General features: G+C 45.7%; 1 protein-coding gene across 1 annotated transcript in view; it reads left to right on the top strand.

Moving 5' to 3' along the window:
- Positions 1 to 20,563, top strand: part of KIAA0556 (KIAA0556 ortholog) — a 234,233-nt gene that overhangs the window by 4,967 nt on the left and 208,703 nt on the right. The gene's annotated exons all lie outside the window — the stretch shown is intronic.

The following is a 20,563-nucleotide window of genomic DNA, read 5'->3' as shown; positions in this document are numbered from 1 at the left end:
TTTTATAGGCACATACCTCTTTATTGGATAAAGTGAAGCATACCTTATTGTGATTCTAACCAACTAGATAAGCCAAGCCTGGCCTTATTAGAAAGGTGTTTACTTCCTAAATTCACAAAAGCTTAAATGTCTAGCAGATGCCCTCCAAACTGGACTGTAATTTAGTTTATTTGGCATGTCTTAATCACCATAGCTTTTCACAACCCTTTCCGTGGCCTTTTGATTTTGACTTTGGGCAGGTCCTATCTGTTTCTGTGATTCAGTGTAATGTCCTTAGGTTTGGGGGCCAGATAGCCCTGGATTTGAATCTCTGCTGTACACTTTGACCTCTCTGAGCCTTGGTTTTCCTGTCAGTAAAATGGACATGATAATGAAGCCTACCTTGTTTTGTGGCTTCAATGAAACAATGCATCAAGTCTGGCATATAAAAAAATGTTCCTGGCTGGGCGCGGTGGCTCACGCCTGTAATCCCAGTACTTTGGAAGGCCGAGGCAGGCAGATCACCTGAGATCGGAAGTTCAAGACCAGCCTGACCAACGTGGAGAAACCCTGTCTCTACTAAAAAAATGCAAAATTAGCCAGGTGTGATGGTGCATGCCTGTAATCCCAGCCACTTGAGGGGCTGAGGCAGGAGAATCGCTTGAATCTGGGAGGCAGAGGTTGTGGTGAGCCGAGATTGCGCCATTGCACTCCAGCCTAGGCAACAAGAGTGAAACTCCGTCTCAAAAAAACAAAAACAAAAAAAAGTTCCTACGGCCGGGCGCAGTGGCTCACGCCTGACTTTGGGAGGCTGAGATAGGTGGATCACGAGGTCAGGAGCTCAAGACCAGCCTGGCCAAGATGGTGAAATCCTGTCTCTACTAAAAATACAAAAATTAGCCAGGTATGGTGGTGGGTGCCTGTAATCCCAGCTACTCGAGAGGCTGAGGCAGAGAATTGCTTGAACCTGGGAGGCGAAGGTTGCAGTGAGCTGAGATTGCACCACCGCACTCTAGCCTGGGCCACTGAGTGAGACTGTGTCTCAAAAAAAAAAAAAAAGTTCCTACATAGTGGCTGATGTTATCATTATCTTCAAATAGGCAGACTTCTTCCACACAGTTGACAGAAGAGGGAAGCGTGCTGATGAAGCTCTGTAGCAGATGATAACTTTTGTAATTAGCACACTCTTTGCTTAAGAGAAAATCCAATGTTTGACATTTTTTATTCCATGAAGGTACATTGGCAGCATGTGTTTTCTGCCTATGAAAATGTTTGCCTTTCTGTTGAAGTTGAATTTTCCCCAGTGCTTTAAAAATATGAAATGGTTTAGGAAAAAAAATTATATTTCATTTTCAAGGAACATAATAATTAGACAAAAGTTCAGCACATCGATATAATTAGAAAGGATTTGGAAGTTGTTCATTTGCTTTTCACTGCTCCCCTAGAGCAAATATTCAACATTTCCCCTGTTTATACTGTTCATTTGCTTAGCAAACTTTCTCAAATAATTAATAATGCCAAGATGAAATTTAGCCTCGCTTGTCCAAATAATCCCAGACTGCAAACAGGTGATGGTTGAATTAGGAAGGTTTTGCTGAGAGTACACTGTCGGTTTAGCTGGTCTCTCCTGTCCTTGTGTGGTATTTACCTGGCTTCTTGGTGATTTATCTGTTTCTCTTACTACTTAAACCCAGCAAAAAAAAAATAAAATAACAATCAAATGCAATAAAACAAAGCAAGCATTCAGCAGGTGAAATAAACATGCATCCCATATAGTCTTTGTGTCTGTTCTGTTTTCTTTTCTTCTTGTTCCGATCCTTCTATCTGATTAATTTCTCTCAAATTTTTTCAGAGTTCATTCCTCCTGTCACTTTAACTTATAGCAAGTCGGCACATAATGTTTTGTTTATTTTTCCTTATGAGATTCATTCCATGATTCAACATTTCAGTGCCTTCTGTGCATTGGAATTCGAGATGCCAAATGAGTAAGATTGAATCCAGGTGAAGGGGATATGGGAATTCATTGTACTATTCTTGACATTTTTCTGTGAAGTTGATTTTTTTTTTTTTTTTTTTTTTTTGAGATGGAGTCTCACTTTGTAGCCCAGGCTGGAATACAGTGGTGTGATCTTGGCTTACTGCATCCTCCGCCTCCCGAGTTCCAGCGATTCTCCTGCCTCAGCCTCCTGGGTAGCTGGGATGACAGGCACATGCCACCACGCCCAACTAATTTTTGTATTTTTAGTACAGATGGAGTTTCACCATATTGCCCAGGCTGGTCTCGAACTCTTGACCTTAGGTGATCCAACCCTAACACTTGGCCTCCTAAAGTGCTACGATTACAGGTGTGGATTTTTTTTTTTTTTTTTTTTTTTGAGACAGAGTCCTGCTCTGTTGCCCAGGCTGGAGTGCAATGGTGAGATAACTCACTGGTGCGTCCATCTCCTGGCTCAAGCGATCTTCCTATGTCAGCTCTCCAAGTAGCTGGGACTACAGGTGTGTGCCACCATGCCCAGCTAATTTTTTATTTTTTGTGGAGATGGGAGTCTTGCTATGTTGTCCAGGCTGATCTCAATCTCCTGAGCTCAAGCAATCCTCCCACCTTGGCCTCCCAAGTTGCTAAGATTACAGGCGTGAGCCACTGTGCCTGGCTGGAAATGAATTCTTTATATCAGAGCTTGCATAAGTGGGCTGAAACAGCCCACATGCATGTTTATTTGGCTCATAATGTTTTGTTTTTTAAATTTTTGAATTAGTTGTCAACATTGAAAAATGAGCAGATTTCTCATAAATACCTGATTGTGGTGTTTTCTTGAAAATATCAATAAAGTCTGTTAACACCAAATCAGAATTCTGCATGGCAACAATTGTCCCACCACCCGAGTTAAGTGGAGACGTTGCCCTTTAGGAGGGAGGTGGCCTGTCTAATGACTGGCTTCTCTCATTGTGTCTGTCACTCCTAGGCCTGTCAGCATTTGTACTTAGAATTCTACTTTAGTATTAACTTGTACAGTTTTGAAAACTCCTGTGGACTTCCTCGTGTGCCATACTGGACTATACTTATTCTTTTTGTTTGTTTGTTTTTTGTTTTTAGAGTCTTGTTCTCTCACCCAGACTGGAGTGCAGTGGTACGATCTCAGCTCACTGCAGCCTCTGCCTCCTGGGTTCAAGTGATTCTCCTGCCTCAGCCTCCCAAGTAGCTGGGATTACAGGTGTGTGCCACCACACCTGGCTAATTTTTGTATTTTTAGTAGAGATGGGGTTTCACTATGTTGGCCAGGCTGGTTTCGAACTCCTGACCTCAAGTGATCTGCCTGCCTTGGCCTCCCAAAATGCTGGGATTACAGGCATGAGTCACCATGCCCAGCTTCTTTTTGTTTTAATCTGAACAAAAGGGAATATATTATCTGCCTTTAGAAACTTCATAGTATGGTGAGAAAGCAGACATAAACAGGTGACTACATTTCAACATGGGAGTCCTTAGAAGATAATATTTGTAGAGGTCTTCCCCTTTCCCAAAGCAGTGTAGCCCACTGCCTGCTCTTGTAAATAAAGTTTTATTGGAATGCAGTGGCACCCTTTCACATACATACAGTCCACGGCTGTTTTCTTGCAGAGTTGAGTAGTTGTAAAAGAGACTATGTGGCCCACAGGCCAAAAATATTTACTATCTGGCCCTGTACAGGGAACATTTGCTGACTGTTGCCATGGCAGATCTGATTTGATTCCTGAGACAGCTCAGTGGGATACTGTGATTGTGTCTGTTTTATACCACACACCTAGTAGGTAGCAGAGCCAGGACTCAGTCGAATAAGGTCTACACTTGGTAGTATGTTATGGAAGGCCCATTTCAGCCTTGTCACTGCCAGTGTGTGGCCAGGTTCTCACACCTGGAGAGTGAGTCTGCGGGGAAGACCTGGCCACTGGGCTGATGGAAGAATATACATTTTGAGAGGTATCCGTTTTGACTACATTCCCAGCTCCCTCAGCATCTAGTCCCATGACTGCTTCTCTGTTTCCAAATGGGAGTAGGCTAGTGCACAGCAATGTGGTTGGTTGCAAGGAAGAACTTGAAACTGTTTGCAGAGCACTTTATGTATAAGTAAGAAAGTGTGACTACCGATGTCCCATGAGGCTTTGCAGCTTTAACAATTGCCCCATGGATCATATCACCTTGAAGTAGAGAATTTCTCTGGGGAATTAGCTCCCCTCCAGCCTCATCTTTTTAGACACTTGCCTACCTGCTCTCACACCCAGAGGTTTTACACTGCACTGTTCAGCGTCTATCAACATGTTTTTCCATATTCAAAAATAGTAATTTCAGGCCAGGCATGGTGGCTCATGCCTGTAATCCTAGCACTTTGGGAGGCTGAGGCAGGAGGATCAGTTGAGCCCAGGAGTTTGAGATCAGCCTGGGCAACACGGTGAGACCCCATCTCTACAAAAAATTGTTAAAAATTATTTGGGCATGTTGACACATGCCTGTGGTTTCAGCTACTCGGGAGGCTGAGGTGGGATCACCTTAGCCCAGGAGGTTGAGACTACAGTGAGCTGTGATCATGCCACTGCACTCTAGCCTGAGCAACGGAGCAAGACCCTGTCTCAAAAAAAAAAAAAAAATAGTAAGGTCATGGTGGCTCATACCTATAATCTCAGCACTTTGGGAGGCCGAGGCAGGCGGATCACTTGGGGTCAGAAGTTTGAGAACAGCCCGGCCAACATGGTGAAACCCCGTCTCTACTAAAAATACAGAAATTAGCCGGGCATGGTGGCACCTGCCTGTAATCCCAGCTTCCTGGGAGACTGAGGCAGAAGAATCATTTGAATCCAGGAGGCAAAGGTTGCAGTGAGCCTAGGTCACGCCACTGCACGCCAGCCTGGGCAACAGAGCAAGACTCCATCTAAAAAAAAAAAAAAAAACCAGGTGTGGTGGCTCACACCTAATCCCAACAGTTTGGGAGACCGAGGCGGGCAGATCACGAGGTCAGGAGTTCGAGACTAGCCTGGCCAACATGGCGAAACCCCGTCTCTACTAAAAATACAAAAATTAGCCGGGCGTGGTGGCGGGTGCCTGTAATCCCAGTATTCAGGAGGCTGAGGCAGGAGAATCGCTTGAACCTGGGAGGCAGAGGTTGCAGTGAGCCGAGATCACGCCACTGCAGTCCAGCCTGGGCTATAGAGTGAGACTCTGTCTCAGAAAGAAAAGAAAAAGTAATTTCACATAAGAACCTGGACTTCTCAGTCTCTTGATAAACAGGGTGCTTTGGGCCCTCAACACTTCCTTGTCACGTAGCTCTGGTCCTCTATCACTGAACAGTGGCCACCCCCTTGACCTGGGACATGTGCTGATGACCCCTTCTGGCTAGTGTTACCTGTCATCTGGTGCTCACTTCTTCCATTGAGCATATTGGCCTCCTTTGCAGGCATCTGAGATTTCAATCCCAGCCTGAGACACTTGGGGAGGTTGGCCATCTCTGGAGTACACCGTCTTCTTTCCCACCTCGCTGCCTTGCCCGTGCTGTGTTCCCTGCCAGCTGTGCCCTTCTTTCAAGTCACTTCCACACTGTAAATTGCAGTGACCAGCACCACCTGCAGAATTAGCTCCTTCCCCATGGCAGGACCCCATAGCTAGTCAGGCATTGTGTTGTATCACAGAGACAGGCTCTATGCTTTTCTCCCTCTTTTGAGGGTAGAGACTCACTTCTTTCCTTTGTATGCCCAGCACCTGGCACAAGGACTGCACAAGCAGATCCCATGAGTGTTTGCTGGGTTGACACTGTAACCAGGAAAGAGATTAACGGATTTGTTCCCTAGTGAATTGCTGGACATTCTCCATGAAGTAGACAAAGGAAAGGGCCTTGTAGCCAAGCTTCCAGGGACCGTGGCTGGATCCTTTTTCTCTTTTTTTTTTTCTTTTTTTCAAGACAGAGTCTCGCTGTGTCACCCAGGCTGGAGTGCAGTGGTATTATCTTGGCTCACTGCAACCTCCGCCTCCTGGGTTCAAGCAATTCTTCTGTCTTAGCCTCCCAAGTAGCTGAGACTACAGGCGCCCACCACCACGCCTGGCTAATTTTGGTATTTTTTTTTTTTTTTAGTAGAGACGGTTTCACCATATTGGTCAGGCTGGTCTTGAACTCCTGATCTTAGATAATCCACCCTCCTTGGCCTCCCAAAGTGTTGGGATTACAGGCGTGGGCCACTTCGCCCAGCCTGGTCCTTTTTCTCTAGTGGACACGTATGGTTTCCCCAGACAACCCAGTCCTCATACTATTCCCGCTCCTAGCTTCCTGTCCTGTCCCCCGCAGCTGCTTCCCCTGCTCTCCCATTAGCATTCCTGTCCTGGCCCAATTTCCTTTCCTAGTGAAGTCACTTTCTCTCCCAGCTCCCACTTCACTTCAGAGCCCACTGCTACCTTGACCACCGTTAGCAGTGGACCCTCTGATTTAACATGTCCTTTGGGGAGAGGAAAGTTATGGGTAAACATAGCGCCTGGCAGGAAGTCAGAGCACTACAGATATCTGGTTACCTGCAGGGCCTACCACATTTTTCTAAACTCTAAGTGAACTTGCAATGCAGTGTGTGTGTGTGTGTGTGTGTGTGTGTGTGTGTGTGTGTGTGTGTTTCCCTGCAACGAGTCTCAAACTTCAGAAACATTTCATGAACTCTCTAATGTCACAAAAGTTAGAGCTGGAAGGAACTTGACAGATCTCGCTTAGGGTCCCATTTTGGGGACTCTGTAGTATCTCAGAACTGTGAAGTTCCCTTGAGGGGTCACACATTTAGAGGCCTGCAGGGGCCAGGTAATGTAAATGGCTGTCCTGGCCTGAGTTTATTTCATTATGCTGCCTGTGTCAGTTTCCAACACCTAAATACACATTGCATGACCAAGAATATTCTTCAGTTTCATAAAGAAATCTGTTGTCAGCCAGGGGCTATGGCTCATGCCTGTAATCCCTGTACTTTGGGAGACTGATGCAGGAGGACTGCTTGAACTCAGGAGTTTGAGACCATCCTGGGCAATATGGCAGACCCCAGCTTTACCAAAAAATGTTATAAATTAGCTGGGCTTGGTGGCACATGCCTGTAGTCCCAGCTCCTTGGGAGGCTGAGGTGGGCGGATCACTGAAGCCCAGAAGGTTGAAGTTATTATGGTGAGCCATGACCACACCACTTTGACTCCAGCCTGGCCGACACAGTGAGACCCTATCTCAAAAAAATAATAATGGTGATAATAATAATAGGACCTTCCCATAAGGCTGCTAGGAGAATGCAATGAATTCATCCATCTAAAACCCTTAGAACAGGGCCTGGTGCTTGGTAGCCTCTCAGTACAAATTAGCTATGTGGAGAAGGAACACATCTCTTTCCTTAGGATTCTGGGAGATCTCATGCACTACTTCCAGCATTTCTCAAGGCAGATTGGCAGATCATTTTTGGGAGATGCAAATACTCAGAAGACACTTTAATTAGGGTACACATACATACCCATGCACGTTTTCACAAGTGCAAAGTCTTCACTCGTACACTCTGGGGAGCTGGAATGGCTGGATAAGGCTGGGTTGGAGTGCAGACTGGGAATGGGTTTAGGAGCTTGTCTGATGGATACAGAGGTAGACTGAAATATATTTCAGCCTGGGAAGCGTGCTGTCACATAAGCCTCTGATTAGATTACAGAAGTGTAGCATTTACTTATCTTTACTATTTCAAATGGAAAAAAAAATCAATATTTTCCAATTATCTTCAATGGGGTATTAAACTGACTTTGTCATATTTCATTTCACCATCCCAGAAAGAGCAGGGGGAAGGGATCAGGAAAGCACATTGCAAGAGCAGATGACGTCTTCACTGCAGTACCTGGTCATGCCTCCTGTCCCTTCCAGCATTGTCTATTCAGAAATTCGGTCATTCACTCCTTCATCCATTTCAGAAATTTCTACTGATGCACACTCCATTCTAGGCACTATTCCAGGTGTGGAGAATTCACTGATAAGCCAGATAGCAGCCTCTGGTTTCATGGGGCTTGTTTTTAGTTGGGGAGACAGACTACAAACATATTAATAAGAAAATGTCAGTAAGTGCCGTGCAGAAGGTTAAGACAGGGAGGACTGAGGGCTGGGTCCCTCTGGAGAGGTGGGTTGTTTTAAGCTGAAATCTCATTGCTAAGAAGGATCCCTCATAAGACCAAGGGCATGAGTGTTCTTGCCCCAGAGGAGAGGGCTAAGGCCCTGAGGCAGGAAGGAGTCTTGGGTCTATGGAGCAGAAGAAGGATGTGGGACTAGGTGCAATGGCGCATGCCTGTGGTCCCATCTGTGCAGGAGTCCACTTGGGAGTATCGCTTGAGCCTGGGAGGTCGAGGCTGCAGTGAGCTGTGATCACACCACTGCAGTCCAGCCTGGGCAACAGAGCAAGTTTCCTTCTCTAAATACAAAGAAGAAAGACAGTAGGGCTGCAGGGAAGAGGGAGGAGAGGTCCAAAATATCCCATGGGCCAGGCCATGCAGAGCCTGGTCAGAATGGGGCTTGGATTATTTTCTGCATGCACAGGGAAACATTAGAAGTTCAGGCAGGCAAGCGGTAGGGTCTGGTTTTTATATGGCTGCCATAGGAAAATCCGGGCAAGAGTGGAGGCAGGGATACCTACTAGGTGGCTGTTGAAAAAGTTGGTCACATGCGGTGGCTAATGCCTCTAATCCCAGCACTTTGGGAAGCTGAGACAGGTAGAATTGCTTGAACTCAGGAGTTCGAGACCAGCTAGGCAACATAGTGAGACCTCATCTCTACTAAATAAAAAAAAAAAAAAAAAAGCTGGCCATGGTGGCACATACCTGTGTCCCAGCTACTTAGGAGGCTGAGGCAGGAGGATCACTTGAGCCCAGTAGGTCGAGGCTGCAGTGAGCCATGATTATGCCCACTGCACTCCAGCCTGGGCAACAGAGCAAGACCCTGTCTGGAAAAAAAGAAAAAAAAAGTCCAGGGGGAGTTGACGGGGCCTGGCTTGGAGAGAGGGATAATAGGAATGAACAGATTCCAGATCTATTTGGAAGCCCAAGTTCAGTTGAGCTGGCTGAGATCCATGAATAGTCAGCAGTTTATGGGAACTAATAACTGCTAAGTACCTACTGTATGCAGGGCGCTGTTCTGAGAGTTTTACATGTAGTGCCTTAACCCTGACAATAGACTTAAATGGAGTTAGGACTAATAGGACTCCCAAATGGGTAATGAGTAGCTAAGAGAGACCTGCTGACCCAGAGCCTCCCCTCTCAGCCGCCACACAGCATTGTCCCCAGGCTCTTATCTAATTATGAAGCTCCCAGAAGAACACATGGCTAAGCATTTCTAAACCAAGCAAATGCGCGTTAATGGTGTGCATGTTATAAATAAGCATTTCTGTATGCCAGCTGCTGTTTGGGTTTGGAAAGGAAAAGAAGATCTTAGCATGACTTGTTTATCCCAGGTAATTTGGCAGTAAACTGGGCCCCAGAAGTCGAGTTACACAGAAAATGCAAAGGAAAAGTGACAGGGGTATCATATCAGGCTTTCCAAAAAGGAAGGTAACTTAAAGGCCCACATCAGCCTGGAGGCACACGTGGGGAATGAAGGGAAGGGGTGTTGCAGAGCCGGTGTCTACCTGGCTTGCTTGCTTGCTTGCTTGCTTGCTTGCTTGCTTGCTTGCTTGCTTGCTTGCTTTTTTTTGACGGAGTTTCACTCTTCTTGCCCAAGTTGGAGTAATGGCGCAATCTCGGCTCACTGCAACCTCCATCTACTGGGTTTAAGCGATTCTCCTGCCTCAGCCTCCCTAGTAGCTGGGATTAAAGGCATGCACCACCACACCCGGCTAATTTTTTGTATTTTTAGTAGAGACAGGGTTTCACCATGTTAGCCAGGCTGGTCTCAACTTCTGACCTCAGGTGTTCCGCCCACCTCGGCCTCCCAAAGTGCTGGGATTATAGGTGCGAGCCACCGCGCCCGGCCCTACCTGGCTTTCAAACAGTCCTGCTCTTTGTCTAATAGATTTCTGTTGTTTTAGTGGGATGTCCTTAAAGAAGTCCCCTCAAAACGGGTCCATGGCATCAAGATAAATAAATAATAGGAGTCCGGGCACGGTGGCTCACACCTGTAATCCCAGCACTTTGGGAGGCCTAGGCGGGTGGATCACCTGATGTCGGGAGTTCGAGACCAGCTTGGCCAACATAGTGAAACCCCGTCTCTGTTAAAAATGCAAAAATTAGCCGGGTGTGATGTCATACCCCTGTAATCCAAGCTACTTGGGAGGCTGAGGTGGGAAAATCACTTGAACCTGGGAGGCGGAGGTTGCAGTGAGCCGAGATTGCACCACTGCATTCCAGCCTGGGTGACAGAGTGAGACTCTGTCTCAAAAAAAAGAAAAAAAGAAATAATAGGAAAGTCAGGTGCACTGCTTCACGCCTGTAATCCCAACACTTTGGAAGGCAAAGGTGGGAGATTGCTTTGAATCCTGGAGTTTGAGCCCAGCGTGGGCAACATAGTGAGACCCCTGTCTCTACAAAAATAAGTTTTAGCCAAGTGTGGTGGCACATACCTATAGTGCCAGCTATTCTGGAGGCTGAGGTGGGAGAATGGCTTGAGCCCAAGAGTTTGAGACTGCAGTGAGCTATCATCACACCACTGCACTCTAGCCTGGACAACAGAGTGAGATGTCTCATAAAAAAAAAACAACAAAACAAACAAACAAAAAAAAACAAAGGAAGAATGGGAAAGTGGGAGATTTGTCTGCCTAGTTATGTACTGAGTTGGAAACTAGAGGCCTGATTTTTTTAGCCTGTACAGAGCCTTAAAATTTTTTAAATTATTCATCATTTAAAAATTAGAAGACTGGATTTACCACTTCTCTGGAAAATCGAATCCAGCAAAACCAGGCCCACCTTTCTGTATGGAAACCAGCAGCTGTTTTTTTTTTTTTTTTTTTTTTTTTGAATTTTTTTAAGAGATGGAGTCTTGCTTTGTTGCCCAAGAGCTGCTCCCACCTTAACCTCCCAAAGTGATAGGATTACAGGCATGAGCCACTGTGCCCCTCTTGGGCAGCTGTTCTTAGGCCGCCTTGTCCCCATCCTGCCACCTTCCTCTGTTTGCCTCACTCCAACACATGCGTATCTTTGCAAACGCTATAGGTAGAAGCCAGAATCAAGGTTCAGGAAGCCGGCCGGGCGTGGTAGCTCACTCCTATAATCCCAGCACTTTGGGAGGCCAAGGCAGGCAGATCACCTGAGGTCAGGAGTTCGAGACCAGCCTGGCCAACATGGCAAAACCCAGTCTCTACTAATTCAAAAATACACTGGGCGTGGTGGTGGGCGCCTGTAATCCCAGCTACTTGGGAGACTGAGGCAGGAGAATCACTTGAACCCGGGAGGCGGAGGTTGCAGTGAGCCAAGGTTGTGCCACTGCACTCCAGCCCCAGGCAACAGAGTGAGACTCTGTCTAAAAAAAAGGAAGTTGAAATGGGGGTGTGGGAGTGGGGGTAGTAATGACAGGGGGTGCTCTCCTTCCTGGACTGGAAGAACGGTGTGCAGGCAGCAGGGGGGGGCAAGCACGCTGAGCATAGTGGGTCAGTCGTTGGACTAACGGGTTGCTAACCCTTCCTTGCTTCCTTGTTGTGTAACCGTGGGCAGTTTGCTTTGCTTGTGTGACCAATGCGGCTTTGTCATTGCAAATAGTAGGAAATCCCAAGAGCTATCACCTGGGGAAGAAGCTGACAATGGCAGGTGCTCAGAAAGCACTGGAGAAACTGACTCCCTTTGAAATCAGATCATCAGACAACCCATCTGCACCTTCCTTTATCTTTTTTTTTCTTTTTCTTTTTCCTTTCTCATCTTCTCTAGCCATTTCATAAAAACTTTGCCCTCAAATAAATGAGCAGGTCACCAGTAGCCTATTGGCTTCACTAAGGAACTGTTGTTTCAATTTCCAGAAACCATATTTTGTCATCATTTCATTCTTATCTCTCACACATTACTGACAGATCTCTTAAAAGAAGGCAGTTTGTCCTCCAAAAATATTGTGTTCTGTTTCCAGCAAGGTTCGGGGTCCTGAGGTTCACGGAGGCTCCTCCATCTCCCTCTGACAGACCACCTGCCCCATCTTAGGTCTTGGATGGGAGAGTCTATAGCATTTCTCATTATGTTTTTCACACATTTAAATCAGCCTTTGGACATTGCATATTTTAAGTTTGTTTTAGCTTTTTGACTAGGAAATAGATCCAAATAGATCATTCAAAAATAAAAATAAGACCAGGCACAGTGGCTCACGCCTATAATCTCAGCACTTTGGGAGGCTGAGGCAAGAGGATTGCTTGAGCCCAGGAGTCTGAGACCAGCCTGGACAACATAGCAAGACTCCACCTCTACAAAAAAGTAAATAAGCAAGATGTGGTGGCACACCCTTGTGTTTTTTTTCTGTTTGTTTGTGTTTTTGTTGTTGTTTGAGAAGGAGTCTCCCTCTGTCGCCCAGGCTGGAGTGCAGTGGCACGATCTTGACTCACTGCAACCTCTGGCTCCCAGGGTCAAGCGATTCTCCCACCTCAGCCTCCTGAGTAGCTGGCATTACAGGCACCTGCCACCACACCTGGGTAATTTTTGTATTTTTAGTAGAGATGGGGTTTCACCATGTTGGTTGGCCAGGCTAGTCTCGAACTCTTGACCTCAGGTAATCCACCCGCCTCGGCCTCCCAAAGTGCTGGGATTACAGGCGTGAGCCACTGCACCCAGTGGTGGCACACCCTTGTAAGCCCAGCTACTCAGGAGGCTAAGGTGGGAGGATCGTTTGTGCCCAGGAATTCCAGGCTGTAGTGAGCTATGTTCACACCACTGCATTCCAGGATGGGCAACACCGCAAGACTCAGTCTCTAAAAGATAATAGTAATAGGAAAGTAAAAATAAAAACAATATAAAAAACATACATTAAGAAGTCCCTCACATGCCTCTCTGGGTAATTCTTTATGCAAATAGAACCAATATGAGTATATATTTTGATTTTCCCTTTTTCTTAGAGAAAAGGTTACATGCAACATATACTTTCTGGTCTTGATTTTTTTTCCACCTAAAATAATGACCATCTTTTAAGGATATATAAGGAGTAGAATATAAGAAGCTTGCTCATTCTTTCAGCTTTACAGTGTTCAATTACATTGTGCAGATTCATCATATTTATTCAGTGACTTATTATTTCTGATATTTGCTATTACAAATCATGATACAGCAAATACCTTGCGCATTTGTTTCCTATTTGTGGACACGTCTTCACGGCTGATTCATAGTAGTGATATTGCTAGCTCAAAGGAAAAATGCATTTGTGCTTTTGAGGGATTACAGGCGTGAGCAACCGGGTCTTGCCCCGGGAATAAGAAAGTTTTTTTTTGAGACCAAGTCTCGCTCTGTCACCAGGCTGGAGTACAGTGGTGCAATCTCAGCTCTCTGCAACCTCCGCTTCCTGGGCTCAAGTGATTCTCCTACCTCAGCCTCCCGAGTAGCTAAGACTACAGGCACGTGCCATCACGCCCAGCTAATTTTTGTATTTTTAGTAGAGACGGAGTTTCACCATGTTGGCCAGGATGGTCTCAGTCTCTTGACCTCGTGATCTGCCCGCCTGGGCCTCCTGAAATGCTGGGATTACAGGTGTGAACCACTGCACCCGGCCGGAAATAAGTTCTTAATCCAAAACTCTTGTGATGGGGAGGCCCTTACACTGGATTTCTTTACCTGCAGATTTCTACTGAGTTCCTTTTATTCTCCAAAACCTGCCCTTTCATGCCAAGGCTGAGCATTTTACCAGACTCGATGAGAGTGAGGGTCTAATGTCAAGCCTGCCTCTGCACATTTGGTATTTTCTGCCCCTTGCCATCTTCTGTATCTTCTCAGTAAGCCATCTGGCTAGAAGGGAGCTAGAATTCCTTCACGGGGAATTCTTTCCTTTCAGTCTCTTTATTAATTGCTGTGGGAGTCCAAAGCACATTAAACAGCTGCATCCCAGAAGAGTTCCTTACCTGGAACTTCCTCCTGAGCACATGCTTGTATTGCCTTTGTTTTTGTACCAGCCTTTACTAACCTGGCCGAGGGACAGTGGAGTCTAATGCTTAGGAGTGCAGACTCTGGAGCCAAATTGCCCAGATTCAAATTAAAGCTCCACCACTCGCTAGCTATGTGATATTGCACAAGTTTCCTAATCTCTTTGGGTCTCAGTGCCCTCATCTGCCAAATGGGAAAATATAGTGCCTATTTCATAGGGTAGTTATGAGAAGTAAATGATTTGATGTATGTGCTTAGCCCCGAGCCCACAGTGCCTGGCACGTTGTAAACCCTGACTACAGGTGAGCTCCCACAGTAATGGTGATGATGATAATGATGGCAGTGGTGATGATGGTTGACAGTGACAGGGTGATGTCAGTGGTGATTACAGTGACAGTGATGATGATGACCATGACAATGATGTTGATGGTAATGATGATGACAGTGATGATGGTGATTATGAGCGCATTGAGCCCTGCCACTTAACAAGCTACATTTTTGTGATCTTGTGCAAGCAGTGCAATCACTCACCCTGTTTGTTTCTCATTTCTTCATTGTTTTGTACCAATAGGAATAGTACTATTCATCTAAAGCAAGAGTCAGTTAAACAGCCTGTGGACCAGATCTGGCCTGTCACCTGTGTTTTTTTTTTTTTTTTTTTAGACACAGTCTCGCTCTGTCGCCCGGGCTGGAGTGTAATGGCACCATCTCAGCTCATTGCAACCTCTGCCTCCCGGGTTCAAGCAATTCTCCTACCTCAGTCTCCCGAATAACTGGGATTACAGGCGTCCGCCACCACACCCGGCTAATTTTTTTTCATTTTGGTAGAGACAGGGTTTCACCATGTTGGCCAGTCTGGTCTTGAACTCCTGACCTCAGGCAGTCTGCTTGCCTTGGCCTCCCAAAGTGCTGGGATTACAGGCATGAGCCACCTTGCCCAGCCCCCCCCCCCCTTTTTTTTTTAATTTAAAATTTTTATCTTTATTTTAGATTCAGGGGGTTGCATGTGCAGGTTTGTTACAGGGTATATTGCATGATGCTGAGGTTTGGGCTTCTATTAACCTTGTATAGTGAACCCATATAGTGAACATAGTATCCAATAGAAGTTTTTTAGCCATTTCTCCCTCCCATTTTCAAGTCCCCAGTGTCTATTGTTCCCATCTTTATGTTCACGTATACCCAGTGTTTAGCTCCCACTTGTAAGTGAGAATGTTTTTTTAAAATAAAGTCTTATTGGAACATGGTCACACCCATTGATTTGCATATTGTCTATGGCTGCTTTTGCTGCGGTGGTGGAGTTGAGTAGTTGCACCAGAGACCTTGTGGTCTTATGACCTTATGGCATACATAGTGAAAAATATTTACTCTCTGGCTCTTTACAGAGAAAGTTTGCTGACATCTGGTCTAAAGGAGTGGTTGTGAGGATGCAGGAGATGATGCCTCTGCATAGAAACTCGCCACATAGTAGGTGTCCAATACAGTGGCGCTGCATCAGCCAAGCATTGAACTTTTATGAACTCAATGCTGGGCTCTTACCTCCACCCCCACCACCCTCCTCCCACCTGAAGAGGATAAATAGAGGGAGTGATTACAATATGAATAGTTTAATTAGGAATATCATGAAATTATATTCTGCATATATATTTTTATCATGTACTATACATTTCCATATGCATCAGATATGCATGCATATTAGTCTACAGCAGTGGATATAAAAAGCTATGTCCTGTAGACTGTACTTTACGGGTTGTTTAAGACTCTTTATCAAGGGTAATTTTGGCACTGATTTTCCCTTTGCCTGATGACTTCAGAAACTAACATCCAAGGAAGATGCAACTCCCCTCTAAATGGTAGCGATGAAGATTATCTTCATCTAGAGCAAAGTGTCAGAATGTGCTAACCATTGAAAACGAATCCTATGTGCAGATAAAACCTTGCTGAAATCATAAGTGGGAGAATAGTATTGTAGTTACAAAATTCAATGCAGTCACTTCTTTTTTTTTCTTTTCCCCAGACAGACATCTGTTCTATAAAGTAAAGTACACACGTATAATTTACATTTGGCCTTATTTATTGCTTCATAGCTGAAACAGGCAGGTCACCCTGCAAAATGCAGAGGAACACCCCCTTAATTTTGCAAGTGGCATATATTGATATTAACGTTGCCTTTTTCCACTTCCTTCTTTGAGTTGTTGTGAGAATAAATGAGATATAGGTAGGAAGATGCTCAGAGAAGCTAAGTGCAGTAGACAGGCACAGTGTAACCTGGTTACAGCACTTCCATCCTTGACAGCCAGGAGCTGTCTTCGCATCGAGCTAATCTGGAGGAGAGAGAAAGGCTCAGTGATGCAAGGACTGGGCCAACCAGTCTTCTAGGGAGCTTAGATAATAAATGCTGTTAATTGAGTGAATTATCTTCATTGGAAAATAAGCAAATTATTTTCTGATTTAATGAATTAAAAGGCTTCCAATTAACTCCAGTAGAAAGATTTGCTTTTATGTTTTATTTTATTTTATTCTTTTTGTTTTGTTTGTTTGTTTTTATAGAGACAAGGTCTTGCTATGTTACCTAGGCTGGTCTTGAACTTCTGGCCTCCAGTGATCCTCTTGCCTTGGCCTCTCAAAGTGCTGGGATTACAGGCGTGAGCCACTACATCTGTCCTACTTTCACATTTTAGTAGTTAAGCTCTATGTTCTTTGCATTAATGTAACTGGACGACTGAACGCAGGTCTCATGCTTGCTGCTTGCAGAGTTCAGTTAATAAGAGTGAGGTCTGGTAATAAGAAAGTGAATTTATTAACCAAAACTAGTAAAGGGGAAGTGGTCGGATTCCTATCCAAAGTAACCACTTCCATTTTGTGGTGGAAGAAAACTTCAGTTTTCCCTTACAGGAGTGAGCCAGGCGCAGTGGCTCACTCCTGTAATCCCAGCACTTTGGGAGGCCGAGACAGGCGGTTCACCTGAGGTCAGGAGTTCGAGACCAGCCTGGCCAACATGGTGAAACCCCATCTTTACTAAAAAAATACAAAAATTAGCGAGGCATGGTGGTGGGCACCTGTAATCCCAGCTACTTGGGAGGCTGAGGCAGGAGAATTGCTTGAACCTGGGAGGCAGAGGTTGCAGTAAGCAGAGATTGCACCACTGCACTCCAGCCTGGACAACAGAGTGAGGTTCCATCTCAAAATAAATAAATAAATACATAAATAAAAAGGGAAAACTTGATAAAGAAATGCAAGAATTGGGCTGAGTACCATTTGTGTGTCTTGTTCGGGTGGCCATCTTGGGTCCCAGTCTACCTGGACATTGGGCTGGCGTCATCTCAACAATGGCCAGGTTGTTAACTTGCCACCGTGAAGTCATCTCTGCAATTTTGCAGCTGGGTCTCTAGGCTTGCTCCAAGATTAGCCCCTGGAACTTCTAAGAGGCACATAGGCAAATACTAGTATACAGTTAGAGAAATGTGAAGAGAGTATATACGATGAGAAAGGGAGGGACATGGAGTCTATTTTAAGGCTAAGAGAGGCCGGGCGCGGTGGCTCACGCTTGTAACCCCAGCACTTTGGGAGGCCAAGGTGGGTGGATCACGAGGTCAGGAGATCGAGACCACGGTGAAACCCCGTCTCTACCAAAAATGCAAAAAATTAGCCGGGCGTGGTGGCGGGTGCCTGTAGTCCCAGCTACTCGGAGAGGCTGAGGCAGGAGAATGGCGTGACCCCGGGAGGCGGAGGTTGCAGTGAGCCGAGATTGCGCCACTGCACTCCAGCCTGGGTGCCTGGGTGACAGAGCGAGACTCCGTCTCAAAAAAAAAAAAAAAAAAAAACGCTAAGAGAAAAGGCTTCTGCAGTTTCCTTTAAGGTTCAATCTTGAAATCCAAGAGAAAGGGAAAAAAAAGTTTTCAAATGCATTTTGAAGTTAAGCTGCCCAGTTACGTTAATATTTTGGTTTTTGTTTGTTAGTTTGTTTGTTCTGAGACAGAGTCTCACTCCTTCACCCAGGCTGGAGTGCAGTGGTGCAATCTTGGCTCACTGCAACCTCTGCCTCCCAGGTTCAGGTGAATCTTGTGCCTCTGCCTCTGGAGTAGCTGGAATTACAAGCATGTGCCACCACGCCCGGCTAATTTTTGTATTTTTAGTAGATATGGGGTTTCACCATGTTGACCAGGCTGGTCTTGAAGTCCTGACCTCAGGTGATCCACCTGCCTCGACCTCCCTAAGTGTTAGGATTACAGGCATGAGCCACTGCACCTGGCCACATTAATGTTTTGTTTTTATGGTCCACCTTAATTTTTTAAACTGTTCTTTATTAGTATAACATAATTTTAGAGATGAAAAGCAACCATAAAGATGATTCAGCCTAACTCTTAAAGAAAAAAAAAAAAAAAAACTATGGCCCAAAGAGACCTAATGACTTATCCAAGGTCCCATAGCTGTCACTTGTCCCTCGGGACTAGATCCCCAGGAGGCTGTGTGGCCAGCAAAGCAAGGGCCTCAGCCAGGTGCTGGGATCTGCCGTGCTCACCCTGGAGGAGCTCTGCTCCCTCCTGCTGCCTGTTCTTGCCCTGGGCCCTGTGGGGCCCTGCTGGCATCTCACTGGCCTCTGCACTACTCCTGCTGCCAGGACACCCCAGTCTGTCAGTGGCCCAGACCCCAACCCGCTTTGTGCCTAGCAGCTCAGGGACAGTCCCCTCGCTCTGCATGATGAGGCCTGACTACCTGGCATGTCATTGTCCCTGGCAAGCCTTAGGGCTCACTCGGCATCCTTAGACTGACAGCCAGAGCCCTGTGGTCAAGGGTTTCTGGGAGCTGCTCATTCTAGCTCCTATCCCAGAGCAGCAAGCCTCAGGAGGTCCTGATAAAATTGGCCTAACAATCAAATCTCTTGATACCTAAATCCTGGGGTGTGTGTGTGTGTGTGTGTGTGTGTGTGTGTGTGTGTATGTCCCCTAACTAATAAACTGTTTTTTAGAGCATTCAGCAAAATTGAGCAGAAATTACAGAGAGCTCCCATATACCCCTGTCCCCACATACATCTCCCCAACTATCAACATCCCACACTGGGCTGGGTGTGGTGGCTTATGCCTGTAATCCCAGCACTTTGGGAGGCCAAGTGGGGTGGATCACATGAGCCCAGGAAATTGAGACCAGCCTGGACAACATGGCAAAACGCCCATCTCTATAAAAAAATTTTTTTTTTTTTTTTAAAGAATACCCTGTATTACAGTGGTACGTTATGCTGGTCTCTTTTTCATCCTTAAATCCTAGGTTCTTTGTCTTAAGGCAAAAAAGAAAACACACACACACACACACACACACACACACACACACACTGAAGACAAAGGCAGGCCTGTAGCCAGTTTCAGATTAGTTCATTCTATCCAGGAATCCTGGCCTCTGTCAGTCTACCCCAAGGCTTGTGGCTGGTGGTAACTCAGCATGACAGCTCACACACGGAGATAGCCCTGCCCTGTGTCTCCCTCTTCTCTGTCTCTCAGAACCAATTCCAAATTCCTGGGACTGGGATTCTGATTGGCTGCAGTTGGGTCAGGGGTCCATCCATAGCACAGCATACTGAGGTTCAGGGCATAGGATTATGTATAATCATGGCTGCCCAGAGGCCCTGCTGGGTGGATGGAGGGGAGAGGAAGAGAGAGGAGGGCAGTTTAGGGTATCATTATGAGCTGACCAGATAAACCAAAAGATGTCTCCCATACCATGATACTGTATGATCCACGCCCTCCTGTAAATTCTCCAGTGGCCTCATTTCGAAATCCTTTTACACATTGGCCCTAGAGTCTGGCCGTGGCCAGCGGTTCATCCTAGGCCTTGGCTCTTCCCTTTATTCACACTTTCTTGGCAAAAGCATCATCCCTTGAGCTTTATCACCAGCCGTGACCCCTCCCCCACCCCTCACTCACATGCAGACTCGCTAGAAGTGACCATGTCCAAAGACATGTGTCTTTTCTCTGAGACTCAGTCCCCATTGCTTTCCTCTTGCTAGGCTGTCACTAAGCATTTTTTGCTTCTGTCTTCTGAGTGCTCTTACCTAAGGGGACACTGGTTGTGGCATTTTCACAAATAGCCACTGGAGAGTGAAGTTGGGCAGTTTAGGAGATACACTGACAATAATGCAGTGACTCTTGTTTTATATTTTCAAACCAAAGCAATCCATTAATTTTGCATCAAGTCATTCTTTTATAATGGACACTTCCATAAAAGCTGTGAAAACTACATTTGAAACAGCATATTTAAACATTATGATGTCACCCTGTTGAATTTATGCATACCTTCAAATGTTAGTCTTCTAGCTCTCCCAGAAAAGCAACAGTTCTCTCTGAAATTGCCTATTATGTGAAATGCAGGTGATTACCACTAATTCACATCTGCACTGTTGCCTATGTGGTGGATTTGGGGGTTTGGTGCAGCACATTGGTTTTCTGTCATCAAAGGTTATGTGTGTGTGCACAGAGGAAGGCATTCTTGTGGAAGGCATTTATGTAATTCCAAACAATTTAATAAAAATGTAATTCAAAGGGGAAAACTACAGTCCCT

This window comes from Nomascus leucogenys, chromosome 2, assembly GCF_006542625.1.
Source record: "Nomascus leucogenys isolate Asia chromosome 2, Asia_NLE_v1, whole genome shotgun sequence".
Lineage (NCBI taxonomy): Eukaryota > Metazoa > Chordata > Mammalia > Primates > Hylobatidae > Nomascus > Nomascus leucogenys.
This window is presented reverse-complemented; position numbering and strand designations above follow the sequence as displayed.